This window comes from Aethalodelphis obliquidens, unplaced genomic scaffold (assembly GCF_003676395.1).
Source record: "Aethalodelphis obliquidens isolate GAN/ISIS:26980383/991018 unplaced genomic scaffold, ASM367639v1 scaffold1, whole genome shotgun sequence".
Classification (NCBI taxonomy): Eukaryota; Metazoa; Chordata; class Mammalia; order Artiodactyla; family Delphinidae; genus Aethalodelphis; species Aethalodelphis obliquidens.
Window position 1 is genome coordinate 85,323,135 of NW_020837945.1, and position 13,793 is coordinate 85,336,927.

The window sequence follows — 13,793 nt, forward strand, 5'->3', positions numbered from 1 at the left end:
AGAACTGCTCTCTATATAGTTTGATGTGTTTGTGGGGGAAGGTGAACTCAGGGTCTTCCTACTCCACCATCTTGATTCCACCTTCCTCCAAACAAAACCTCCACAATTTTCTGTTTGTTTCATCTCAGTTTCACTTCACTTGAAGCTGTACCTCTTCTTCAATTTCATCAGTGTCTTATAGTTTTCAGTGTACAAGTCTTTCATATCATTGGTTAAATTTATTTCTAGGCATTTTATTCTTTCTGATGCAATTGTAAATGGGATGATTTTCTTAATTTTTCTTTTGGATAGTTCATTGTTAGTGTACAAAAATGCAACAAATTTTTGTATATTTTGTATCCTGCAACATTACTGAATTTGTTTATTAGTTCTAACAGTTTTTTGGTGGAGTCTTTAGAGTATTCTATATAAAGTATCTTGTCATTTGCAAACAGTGACAGTTTTACTTCTTTCTTTCCAATTTCACTATATTTCTTTTTCCTAATTGCTGTGCCAATACAATGTTTAATAAAAGTGACAATACTGGGCATCCTGTTTTGTGCCTAATCTCAGAGGAAGAGGCTTCAGCTTTTCACATGATGTTACCTGTGGGTTTCTCATATATGGCCTTTATTACCTGAAGTATGTTCCCTGTGTATATACTTTGTTAAGAGTTTTTATCATAGACAGATGCTGAATTATGTCAAATGCTTTTCTGCATCTATTGAGATAATTAAATGATTTTTATCCTTTACTTTGTTAATGTGGTTTATCATGTTGATTGATTTGTGGATACTGAACCATACTTGCTACCCTGGAATAAATCCCACTTGATCACGATATATGTCCTAATGTATTATTGAATTTGGTAAGTTAATTTTTTGTTGAGGATTTTTGTATCTATGTTCATTATGGATATTGACCTGTGATTTTCTTTTTTTGTGGTGTCATTGTCTGGTTTTAGTATCAGAATAATACTGGCCTTATAAAAGAAGTTTGGAAGTGTTCCTTCCTCTTTAAACTTTTGGAACAGTTTTTGAAGGATAGGTAGTAAGTCTTCTTGGAGTGTTTGGTAGAATTCAACAGTGAAACCGTCTGGTCCTGGACTTTTGGTTGTTGGAGGGTTTTTGAGTACTGATTCAATCTTTTTACTAGTAGTCAGTCTATTCAGATTTTCTATTTTTTTTTTATGATTCAGTCTTGGAAGATTGTATGTTTCAAGAAATTTATCGATTTTTATTCTAGGTTGTCCAATTTGCTGGCATAAGATTGTTCACAGTAGTCTCATGATCCTTCATATTTCTTTGGTATCAGTTGTAACTTCTCTTTCCTTTCTTATTTTGTTTACTTGAGCCCTCTTTTTATTTTGGTCAGTATTGCTAAAGGCTGGTCACTTTGGTTTCTTTTCAAAGAACCAGCATAGTTTCATTGATCTTTTCTCTTCCTTTTTTAGTCTCTATTTCATATTTTCTACTCTGATCTTTAGCATTTCCTTTCTTCCACTAATTTTGGACTTCATTTGTTCTTCTTTTTCTAGTACCTCTAGGTGTGAAGTTAGATTGTTTGAGATTTTTCTTGTTTCTTGAGTTAGGCCTGTATTGATATACACTTCCTTTTTAGAACCACTTTTGCTGCATCCCATCAACTTTGGTATATTTTATTTCTGTCTTCATTTGTCTATCTGTATTTTAAAATTTCTTTTTGGATTCTTTAATGATACATTGCTTATTTAGTAGCATGTTGTTTAATCTCCACACATGTGTGATTTTTCCAGTTTTATTTTTGTAATTGATATCTAGTTTCATACCATTGTGGTTTAGAGGTGATGCTTGATAGAATTTCAGTCTTTTAAATTTATTGAGGGACTTCCCTGGTGGTACAGTGGATAAGATTCCATGCTCCCAATACAGGGGGCCTGGGTTCAATCCCTGGTCAGGGAACTAGATCCCACATGCATGCAACAACTAAGAGTTCGCATGCCACGACTAAGGAGCCTGCATGCCGCAACTAAGGAGCTGGCGAGCCACAACTAAGGAGCCTGCCTGCCACAACTAAGACCTGGTGCAACCAAATAAATATTTAAAAAATAAAATAAAATTTATTGAGACTTTTGTGGCCTATCTTATGCTCTATCCCAGAGAATGTTCCATGTACATTTGAGAAGAATGTGTATTCTGCCGCTTTTGGATGAAATATTCTGTATATATCTCTTAAGTTTATTTGGTCTAACATGTCATTTAAGGTGCTCTCAGTTAAGGCTGATGTGTCCTTATTGATTTTCTGTCTGGATGATCTAGCCATTGATGTAAGTGGGGTGTACAAGTCCCCAGCAATATTGTATTGCTGTCAATTTCTCCCTTTAGGTCTTTTAATATTTGTTTTATATTTTTTGGTGTTCCTAAGTTGGGTGCATATATATTTATAAATGTTATATCTTGATGGATTGACTCCTTTATCATTAGGTAACACCCTTCTTTGTTTTTCATTATAATCTTTGTTTTAAGGTCTATTTTGCCTGATATGAGATGACTAAACCAGCTTCTTTTTGTTTCCACTTGCACAGAGTATCTTTTTCCATCACTTCATTTTTCAGTCTCTATGTGTCCTTACTTCTGAAGTGAGTCTCTTGTAGGCAGCGTATAGCTGGGCCCTGTTTCTTAATCCACTCATCCACTCTGTATCTTTTGATTTCATAGTGCCCACTACCTCCTTTTTTTCATATGAGAAATTGACAGCAATACAATATCGTTGGGGACTTGTACACCCCACTTACATCTTATTTTTCTTTATTTTATTGCAAGCAAGTATGATCATATTACCATATTTTTATATATTTATTGGTCATTAAGATTTCTTCTGTAAATTGCCTATTTGTTTCCTTTGTCCATTTTTTGATGAGATATTGAGCTATTCCTTATGGGTTTTTTTTTTTTTTTTTTTTTTTTTTGGTGGTACGTGGGCCTCTCACTGTTGTGGCCTCTCCCGTTGCAGAGCACAGGCTCCAGACGCGCAGGCTCAGCAGCCATAGCTCATGGGCGTAGCCACTCCGCAGCATGTGGGATCTTCCCGAACCGGGGCACGAACCCGCGTTCCCTGCATCAGCAGGTGGACTCCCAACCACTGCGCCACCAGGGAAGCCCCTCCTTATGGTTTTCAAATCAGTTTGTGCACTAGGGATGTCAGCCTTTAATCCATCATATAAGATAAAATATTTCCTTTAGTTTTTTTTGTGGTAAATATACATAAAATTTGCCATGTTCACCATGTTTAAGTGTTTAATTCATTGGCATTAATTATATTCAGAACGTTGTGCAACCATCACTACTACCTAGTTCCAAAAGTTTTTCATCATCCCAAACATAAACTTTGTACCCATTAAGAAATAAGTCCCGGGCTTCCCTGGTGGCGCAGTGGTTGGGAGTCCGCCTGCCGACGCAGGGGACGCAGGTTCGTGCCCCGGTCCGGGAAGATCCCACATGCCGCAAAGCGGCTGGGCCCGTGAGCCAATGGCTGCTGAGCCTGCGCGTCTGGATGACTATGCTCTGCAACTGGAGAGGCCACAACAGTGAAAGGCCCGCATACCGCAAAAAAAAAAAAAAAAAGAAGAAGAAATAAGTCCCCCTTCTTTCCTCCCCTAGTCCCTGGTAACCTCTAATCTACTTTCTGTCTCTATGAATTTACCTATTCCAGACACTTCTATATATGCAAGGAATCAAACAATATTTGCCTTTTGGTGTCTGGCTTATTTTCACTAAGCATGTTTCTAAGATACATTCACGTTCTAGCATGTATCAGAACATCATTCCTTTTTTCTTTTTTTTCTATTTATGTACCACATCTTCTATACCCATTCCTCTGTCAATGGGCATCTAGGTTGCTTCCATATCCTGGCTATTGTAAACAGTGCTGCAATGAACACTGGGGTGCATGTATCATTTTGAATTATGGTTTTCTCTGGATATATGCCCAGGAGTAGGATTGCTGAGTCGTATGGTATCTCTATTTTTAGTTGTTTAAGGAACCTCCATACTGTTCTCTATAGAGGCTGTACCAATTTACATTCCCACCAACAGTGTAGGAGGGCTCCCTTTTCTCCACACCCTCTCCAGCATTTATTGTTACTAGATTTTTTGATGATGGCCATTCTGACTAGTGTGAGATGATATCTCATTGTAGTTTTGATTTGCATTTCTCTACTGATTAATGATGTAGAGCATTCTTTCATGTGTTTGTTAGCAGTCTGTATATCTTCTTTGGAGAAATGTCTATTTAGGATTTCTGCCCATTTTTGTATTGGGTTGTTTGTTTTTTTGTTATTGAGCTGCATGAGCTGCTTATAAATTTTGGAGATTAATCCTTTGTCAGTTGCTTCATTTGCAAATACTTTCTCCCATTCTGAGGGTTGTCTTTCGGTCTTGTTTATGGTTTCCTTTGCTGTGCAAAAGCTTTGAAGTTTCATTAGGTCCCATTTGTTTATTTTTGTTTTTATTTCCATTTCTCTAGGAGGTGGGTCCAAAATGATCTTGCTGTGATTTATGTCATAGACTGTTCTACCTATGTTTTCCTCTAAGAGTTTGATAGTTTCTGGACTTACATTTAGGTCTTTAATCCATTTTGAGCTTATTTTTGTGTATGGTGTTAGGGAGTGATCTAATCTCATACTTTTACATGTAGCTGTCCACTTTTCCCAGCACCACTTACTGAAGAGGCTGTCCTTTCTCCACTGTACATTCCTGCCTCCTTTATCAAAGATAAGGTGACCATATGTGCGTGGGTTTATCTCTGGGCTTTCTATCCTGTTCCATTGATCTATCTTTCTGTTTTTGTGCCAGTACCATACTGTCTTGATTACTGTAGCTTTGTAGTAGAGTCTGAAGTCAGAGAGCCTGATTCCTCCAGCTCCGTTTTTCGTTCTCAAGATTGCTTTGGCTGTTCAGGGTCTTTTGTGTTTCCATACAAATTGTGAAATTTTTTGTTCTAGTTCTGTGAAAAATGGCAGTGGTAGTTTGATAGGGATTGCATTGAATCTGTAGATTGCTTTGGGTAGTAGAGTCATTTTCACAATGTTGATTCTTCCAATCCAAGAACACGGTATATCTCTCCATCAATTTGTATCATGTTCAATTTCTTTCATCATCATCTTATAATTTTCTGCATACAGGTCTTTTGTCTCCTTAGGTAGGTTTATTCCTAGATATTTTATTCTTTCTGTTGCAATGGTAAATGGGAGTGTTTTCTTGATTTCACTTTCAGATTTTTCGTCATTAGTGTATAGCAATGCTAGAGATTTCTGAGCATTAATTTTGTATCCTGCCACTTTACCAAACTCATTGGTTAGCTCTAGTAGTTTTCTGGTAGCATCCTTGGGATTCTCTATGTACAGTATCATGTCATCTGCAAACAGTGATAGCTTTACTTCTTCTTTTCTGATTTGTATTCCTTTTATTTCCTTTTCTTCTCTGATTGCTGTGGCTAAGACTTCCAAAACTATGTTGAATAAGAATGGTGAGAGTGGGCAACCTTGTCTTGTTCCTGATCTTAGTGGAAATGCTTTCAGTTTTTCACCATTGAGGACGATGTTGGCTGTGGGTTTGTCATATATGGCCTTTACTATGTTGAGGAAAGTTCCCTCGATGCCTACTTTCTGCAGGGTTTTTATCATAAATGGGTGTTGAATTTTGTCGAAAGCTTTCTCTGCATCTATTGAGATGATCATATGGTTTTTCTCCTTCAATTTGTTAATATGGTGTATCACATTGATTGATTTGCGTATATTGAAGAATCCTTGCATTCCTGGAATAAACCCCACTTGATCATGATGTATGATCCGTTTAATGTGCTATTGGATTCTGTTTGCTAGAATTTTGTTGAGGAGTTTTGCATCTATGTTCATCAGTGATATTGGCCTGTAGTTTTCTTTCTTTGTGACATCCTTGTCTGGTTTTTGTATCAGGGTGATGGTGGCCTCGTAGAATGAGTTTGGGAGTGTTCCTCCCTCTGCTATATTTTGGAAGAGTTTGAGAAGGATAGGTGTTAGCTCTTCTCTAAATGTTTGATAGAATTCACCTGTGAAGCCATCTGGTCCTGGGCTTTTGTTGTTGGAATATTTTTAATCACATTTCTAATTTCAGTGCTTGTGATTGGTCTGTTCATATTTTCTGTTTCTTCCTGATTCAGTCTTGGCAGGTTGTGCATTTCTAAGAATTTGTCCATTTCTTCCAGGTTGTCCAATTTATTGGCATAGAGTTGCTTGTAGTAATCTCTCATGATCTTTTGTATTTCTGCAGTGTCAGTTGTTACTTCTTTTTCATTTCTAATTCTATTGATTTGAGTCTTCTCTCTTTTTTTCTTGATGAGTCTGGCTAATGGTTTATCAATTTTGTTTATGTTCTCAAGGAACCAGCTTTTAGTTTTATTGATCTTTGCTATCGTTTCCTTCATTTCTTTTTCATTTATTTCTGATCTGACCTTTATGATTTCTTTCCTGCTAACTTTGGGGTTTTTTTGTTCTTCTTTCTCTAATTGCTTTAGGTACAAGGTTAGGATGTTTATTCGAGATGTTTCCTGTTTCTTAAGGTAGGATTGTATTGTTATAAACTTCCCTCTTAGAACTGCTTTTGCTGCATCCCATAGGTTTTGGGTCATCGTGTCTCCATTGTCATTTGTTTCTAGGTATTTTTTCTTTTCCTCTTTGATTTCTTCAGTGATCACTTCGTTATTAAGTAGTGTATTGTTTAGTCTCCACGTGTTTGTATTTTTTACAGATCTTTTCCTGTAATTGATATCTACTCTCATAGTGTGTGGTCGGAAAAGATACTTGATACAATTGCAGTTTTCTTAAATTTACCAAGGCTTGATTTGTGACCCAGGATATGATCTACCCTGGGGAATGTTCCATAAGCACCTGAGAAAAAAGTGTATCTTGTTGTTTTTGGATGGAATGTCCTATAAATATCAATTAAGTCCATCTTGTTTAATGTATCATTTAAAGTTTGTGTTTCCTTATGTATTTTCATTTTGGATTATCTGTCCACTGGTGAAAGTGGGGTGTTAAAGTCCCCTACTATGAATGTGTTACTGTCGATTTCCCTTTTTATGGCTGTTAGTATTTGCCTTATATATTGAGGTGCTCCTATGTTGGGTGCATAAATATTTACAATTGTTATATCTTCTTCTGGGATAGATCCCTTGATCATTATGTAGTGTCATTCTTTGTCTCTTCTAATAGTCTTTGTTTTAAAGTCTATTTTGTCTGATATGAGAATTGCTACTCCAGCTTTCTTTTGGTTTCCATTTGCATGGAATATCTTTTTCCATCCCCTCACTTTCAGTCTGTATGTGCCTCTAGGTCTGAAGTGGGTCTCTTGTAGACAGCATATATATGGGTCTTGTTTTTGTATCCATTCAGCCAGTCTGTGTCTTTTGGTGGGAGCATTTAATCCATTTACATTTAAGGTAATTATCGATATATATGTTCCTATTCCCATTTTCTTAATTTTTGATTTGTTATTATAGGTCTTTTAAAGTTAAAATTGAACATTTCCCCATTTTCCTTACCAAATGCTTAACTATGCTACCCAACATTCTCAGCCCAAAAGTAGCATTATTATAACATGGACACAAACATCAAAACAAAAGGATTTTAAGACATAGAACTATGTTAATATTTGAAATAACTGGAAATGGTTACATTATTCTTTAAATACAATAATTGTTGAACACAATGAAATTAATGAAGTCTCCTGTGCCCAGGACAGATTATGTGAATTGTGGAGGGACAATGTTTTTATTCTTTTTGAAAAATGAACTATGTTACCAACTTCCAAAATTAACTGCTTTTCTATATTTTATTGATATAAATACAACTAATTTCAATAAGCATCAGCTACCATTCTACCATTACACCAAAGGCAAAATGGTTAAATACTAATGTGAAGTATAATTACAGAAACGCTTTCACTTCTACTTAAGTTGTCTCTAACACCATCGTATATACTTTGTACCGTTTGCTTGTAATTGATGAGATGTTTGAAATGAAGCAAAGTTGAACTTTAATCAAACTTTCATTTCTCAGTGGAAAATGCTCTCTTCATCAGAGGTGGTTGAGCCTTCCCGACATCAAACATCATTTCCAACGGTGGGTTATTAAGAGAACACCGATCAGGTATATGGCCTGTCTGGTTATAATACTCCTTTGAGAGTGAACGGCTCCCAAGTATGTCTTGCAGTGCTCCAAAAATAGCTCCTCCAGGCTACACAATTAGTCTTTGCAGGTGGAGTATGCATTCAGAATGTCTTGGTGCTAAGTGTTTTTTATATTTTGGTTTTTCTACCAAATACCTTATTTCTGCAAGTAGTCTGTGGAGGAATCCTGGCAACACAGACGTGCCACCTATGTCTACCAAATTCTCTGCTAGTTGCTTCCTAGTGTCTATTGGGCACTGCATAAGGGAATCCAATATTAAAGTGGCAACTGATTTCTCTTCATTATCTTGCTCAAAAAGGATTTCCACAACCGAATCTCTGATTGATCCAAGGACATGTAAAATCTTCTCTCCATCTAACGGGTAGTCAACATTTGGGGGTGGTGAGGGACGCTCAGTATTCCCATCAATATTAAATTTTGCTGCTTGGATTTTTAGTCCACGCTTCAGATCACTAACAAAGCAAGTGTGCACTTTAATGTCCTCCAAGATACCTTCTTGAATTGAACCCATCACAGAGGGAAGGCTCTGTTCTTTAGCAGCCCCTGTGTCAACAGTACATTGTTCCAATAGTTGAGTTTCCAACTCCTTGTGAAGAGCTTTTCCTCCTAGGGGGAGTGCTCCCCAACAATTTAGTACTGGGATTCCTTCATATATAGGTAACACCAAGCTTTCTCTATATCCACAATCCAGGACCATGGCAGAGTTTATCCCAAGTTTAAGAAGAGCCATTAGATGACTTGGAGCAAGCAAGACAGATGGAACCTCAAAATACTTGAAAAGAACACGAGTGAGTGTCTCTCTGAAGTAGGAAGGACATAATACCGACTCAATAACCACAACTCTGCGGTCTCTGGGATTCACCAATAGATGCCTGAAATACAGTATGTGGATGAATTCCTTTAGGTAGGAATATAATTCTTCTGTATTGATATTATATTGTACAACTTTGATAGGCTTAGGCATGCCAGCTTTTTTTTTTTTTTATCACACTAGGAATTATGCATCTTGGACCAGTTTCTCCAGCAAATCCACACTTGGTAAAAGCCTCTCCCAGGTCTATCATGACCGCCGTTTTCTCTCTGCCACTCCCCAGGCCCTCGTACAGCGGCATGGTAGTAAACAAGCCAGTAAGGAGACAGGCGCTGACAGACCTTGGCTGCCAACAGCCCTCGGCTCTCGGGGGGCCCATCATTCCTTTTTTATGGCTAAATAATATTCCATTATTTGTATATGCCACGTTTTGTTTATCCGTTCATCTGTTGATGGATACTTGGATTTTTCCCACCTTTTGTCTATTGTGAATAATGCTGTTATGAACTTTTGCATACAAGTATTTGTTTGAATCGCTGTTTTCAGTTCTTTTGGATATATATCCAGGAGGGGAACTGCTGGGTCATATAGCAATTCTATGTTTAACATTTTGAGAAACCACCAAACTGCTCTTATTCTGTATGCCTTATATGCCTTATAAATGCCACTAGCATCTGAAAGCAGAAGCTCTATGCTTTCTTTGTGTGACTGGCAGGTTCATACTGTCCATCTTCCTTTTTATTTATTTTTTATTTATTTATTTTTTTGCGGTACTTGGGCCTCTCACTGTTGTGGCCTCTCCTGTTGCCGAGCACAGGCTCCGGACGCGCAGGCTCAGCAGCCATGGCTCACAGGCCCAGCTGCTCCGCGGCATGTGGGATCTTCCCGGACCGGGGCACGAACCCGTGTCCCCTGCATCGGTAGGCTGACTCTCAACCACTGCGCCACCAGGGAAGCCCCATCTTCCTTTTTAACAGAGGAAATCAGAACAGTCTCCTCAGTCTCTTTATTGAAATGTTCGATGAGTAGATCACAATTCTGTTACTACAGTGTTGTCTTGCTGTACTGTAGGCCTAAATAGAGGTTCTATCATGAATGAACCTTTGAACTTAAACAAATCTTAGAGGCTACTGACCATTTATTTATTTGACTAAATTATTTTGTCTGATGACAAAGAGATGCTGCATTTTATTTCTGGTATTGTAAGAAAGGTTTCATTTTGGTGAAGCATAAATATTTGAATACTAGCCTTGGTACTCAGTCGTCATGGAATATGTCTCAATGTGCCAACACAGACCAGTATGAAGTTGGTTCTTAAAGGAATTTATTTGCACCTGAGGATATTTTTAAAATTTTTCTCTTCTTGACTGGCCAGAAATTTTGACATAAAAAAATCCATTTTTAAATCAACCAACCTTTGAGCGTGAATCGTTAATGTGGACTTGAAGCATTAAGAAAGTTTAAGTTGAAGAGAAATCTAGATCTACAACCTTACTGAAGTAAAACTGTTCCTTCATCTTACTAAAATCTAAGATGATTTCTAAAAAAAGTTATACAGCTCTCAACAGTAACCTGATTTACTCTGGTCAACATATCAAATGCTGGGGCTACTGGGACTAAAGACCAAGTGAGAAACTGATGTCCTACTAAAAGACTGAACATTAAGTGCCCCTTCGGACATTGAGAATAATTCTGGTTCAATTCTATTAATGTAAAGCCCAGGAAACCCAACAGAACAGAAGAAGAAACAGAGGAAGAAAGTAGATGTAGTCCAATTCAGAATGATACAATATCTTTTTTTTACTTGTGTAATAAAGAGAACACCCAATATGGCTTCAGAAGACCTGTCTGAGCTTGAATTCCATCTCCATCACATACTACTTGTGAGACTTTAGGCAAGTAACTTTACTTTTCTGAGCCTCGGTTTCCTCTTTTGTAAAATAAGGATTAAGAAAATCTCTAACAGAATTATTGAGAAGATCAAAGTGCTTTTCATATTGGAAAGCTCTATACCAATGGTTCTCAAGTGAAGATAATTTTGCCCCCACAAGACAACTGGCAATGTCTGGAGACATTTTTAATTGTTACAATTGGGAGAGGGTGAACTACTGACATCTATTGGGTAGAGAACAGGGATGCTGCTGAACATTCCATAATGCACAGATCCGCCCATCACAACAAAGTATGACCCATTCTAAAAAGTCAATAGTTCTGAGGCTGAGAAACCTTGCTGTATATTATTACTTACTTTTATGCAGTGAGCTGCCAGTGTTTTGACTTCATTGCTGTATTTTTGTCAGCAGTTCAGGGTCTTACTAAGAGGTTTCTTCTTCAATCAAACCCCAAGTAATGTAATCACAATAACTGACATTTTAAGTACATGGTTTTATCTAGTTTATCACTATTCTCTAACCAACATGCACCAGTCACATGTCTATAGAGAAAGAGTAATAACCTATGACTTGGAAATGCTAAACCCTAGACACCTGACTTCTTTAACTGTATCATTTAAGAGCTTTACATAGATGATGAACTCTACACGAAATGACGAAGAGTTGTAGGTACCAACAGGGGGACAGTAGCCTGGTATTCAAGCAATAACTGGCAAAATAACTCTGTGGGATTAGGTTGAATAGCCGTGCATCTGCTCTGTGAGCAGTCATTAACAAGGTCAGAGAATACCTTAGGAACCCACAGAAGCAAAACAGCTATTTGACTAAGTTCTTTGACTTATTAGTATAGTTGTCTCAGTTTCTCCCTCTGAAAAATGAGACTTGGAAAGGGGAGTCACAATCATGAATGAGGATGGAAACTCTCTGATACCAGCTCTCATCAATGCTGTGGCTACTGAGGGGACAGGACAGTATGTCACCCTTTCCTATCCAGGTGAAGAACCATGAAAAAATAAAAGTACATGCATTTTTCATATGCTCTGGATGTGTGGTGTCTTTGCACAGGATTATACATGAAACAGAAAATATACCGTCTCCAGATTACCACTGAAAAGTCCAGTTAGTTTAGTCAGTTAATTCAATGGTTTGAAAAAAAAAATCAAACCTATTCACAGTAGCTGTTTGACTCAGACTGTGTCTGAACATATAAACTGATCTGACTGGCTAAGTCAGTCAATGGTTAATGAAGCTGGTGAATAGAGATCATTTGAAGCATCATTTGATGATGCTCTTTTAGTCTCACAGAGATGTAACTTTAACCTGACTCTAAGTGAATCAAAAAATTTGTATCTCTCAAAAATTATACAGGCAATTATGAATACCCCAATTAATAAAAAAGAGAAATGCCTTTATTTGCTCAGTGGACAGGGATATGAAAAAAGGAAAAGTGCACATGCTATTCAATAGACATATGATTAGATGATTCAGTCAGAAGTCCTATTCAAAGAGAAAGCTATTTATCCCAACGAAATCACCCTTTGTGTTTGGTTGATGCAGAAGGTACCTTAATTTCTCTGACATATAGAGGAGGTAGGTCTTGATGTCCAAATATGCTAACAGAATGCAGGCATTTTTATACATGGTTGTCAGGTAAGGACTCAGAGCACATTTTTAAAGACTCTTGGTAGGCCACTGAACTTGGATCATTCTTAGCTAAGGTATCGAAAACACTTCAAATACTTTAAAATAAAACTAATCCATGCACTGGTGTGTTGAAAACTTTTCCTATCCCCAGGGCACTAAAATAATATGCTGAACAGTAGGTGAACACCTTCTGAACAGTAGGTGAAGTATTTTTAGGCGATAGCTCCCTAGTTATAACAAGGCAAGTCAATTTTTAGGAATTAGGGATGCTAATCACAGTGTCTCAAGATGTGCATTGCTGGGGAGTGAAAAATAAGACCACAAACTGACATGACTGCAATGTGCTACGCTCCCTCGAAGGAGATGTAAACAGGAGGGAGACTTGGCTTCCTGATCCCGCCACGGCTGGATCCATCATAAAGGTCAAGATAATAGGCCACATACAGCAAAATCAACACCACTCGTTCTCCCCTAGCCTAGTAGATAAGCGTAGAAACTCAGCTTCCTGCAGCGATAAGTGGTGGCTAGCCCAGGTGGAGGAGGAGGAGGTCTGAAAATACGCATGTAAGAACACAAGGCACTGTAACGATGCCATCAAATTTAGCATTAAATATATTTTACAATCAATTGAGATACCATAGATTGCCCCCAAACATGCATGAGATACTTCCAGGGTTTTACCAGACTGCATACGCTTTCATGTTTATGCCTCTCTAGTGTTTTTGGACTTTAAAAGCTCTCAACACTACAAATGTACTTGTGTTAACAAATGAAACTGCAATAAATGCAATTTCTGGTTTAATGCCATCATTAAAGTATGACTATTTGAGATTTCAATTTCCCTGAAATGTCCAAATTAGTCTTACAACCCAAAGCTAAGGTAGGCATTGACTAAAATAAAGGGTGTCAGAAAATTCACATAAAAGTAAAATAACTGAGTTACTAAAAGTTGCCAAATAGATTAAGAGTTTCATATCTAATAGGAACTTATTACAGAGATGATCAAAAGCATGTATTTATTTTATTTTTTGAATTTTATTTATTTTTTATACAGCATGTTCTTATTAGCTATCTATTTTATACATATCAGTGTATATATGTCAATCCCAATCTCCCAATTCATCACACCACTGCCCCCCCCCCCCGCCACTTTCTCCCCTTGGTGTCCATACGTTTGTTCTCTACATCTGTGTCTCTATTTCTTCCTTGCAAACAGGTTCACCTGTACCATTTTTCTAGATTCCATATATATGCGTTAATA

At 37.4% G+C, this 13,793-nt stretch overlaps 1 pseudogene; it reads right to left on the reverse strand.

Annotated features, from left to right (window-relative positions):
- Positions 1-8,042: 8,042 nt before the first annotated feature.
- LOC113622610 (actin-related protein 10 pseudogene) lies at positions 8,043-9,297 on the reverse strand (annotated as a pseudogene).
- Positions 9,298-13,793: the final 4,496 nt, after the last annotated feature.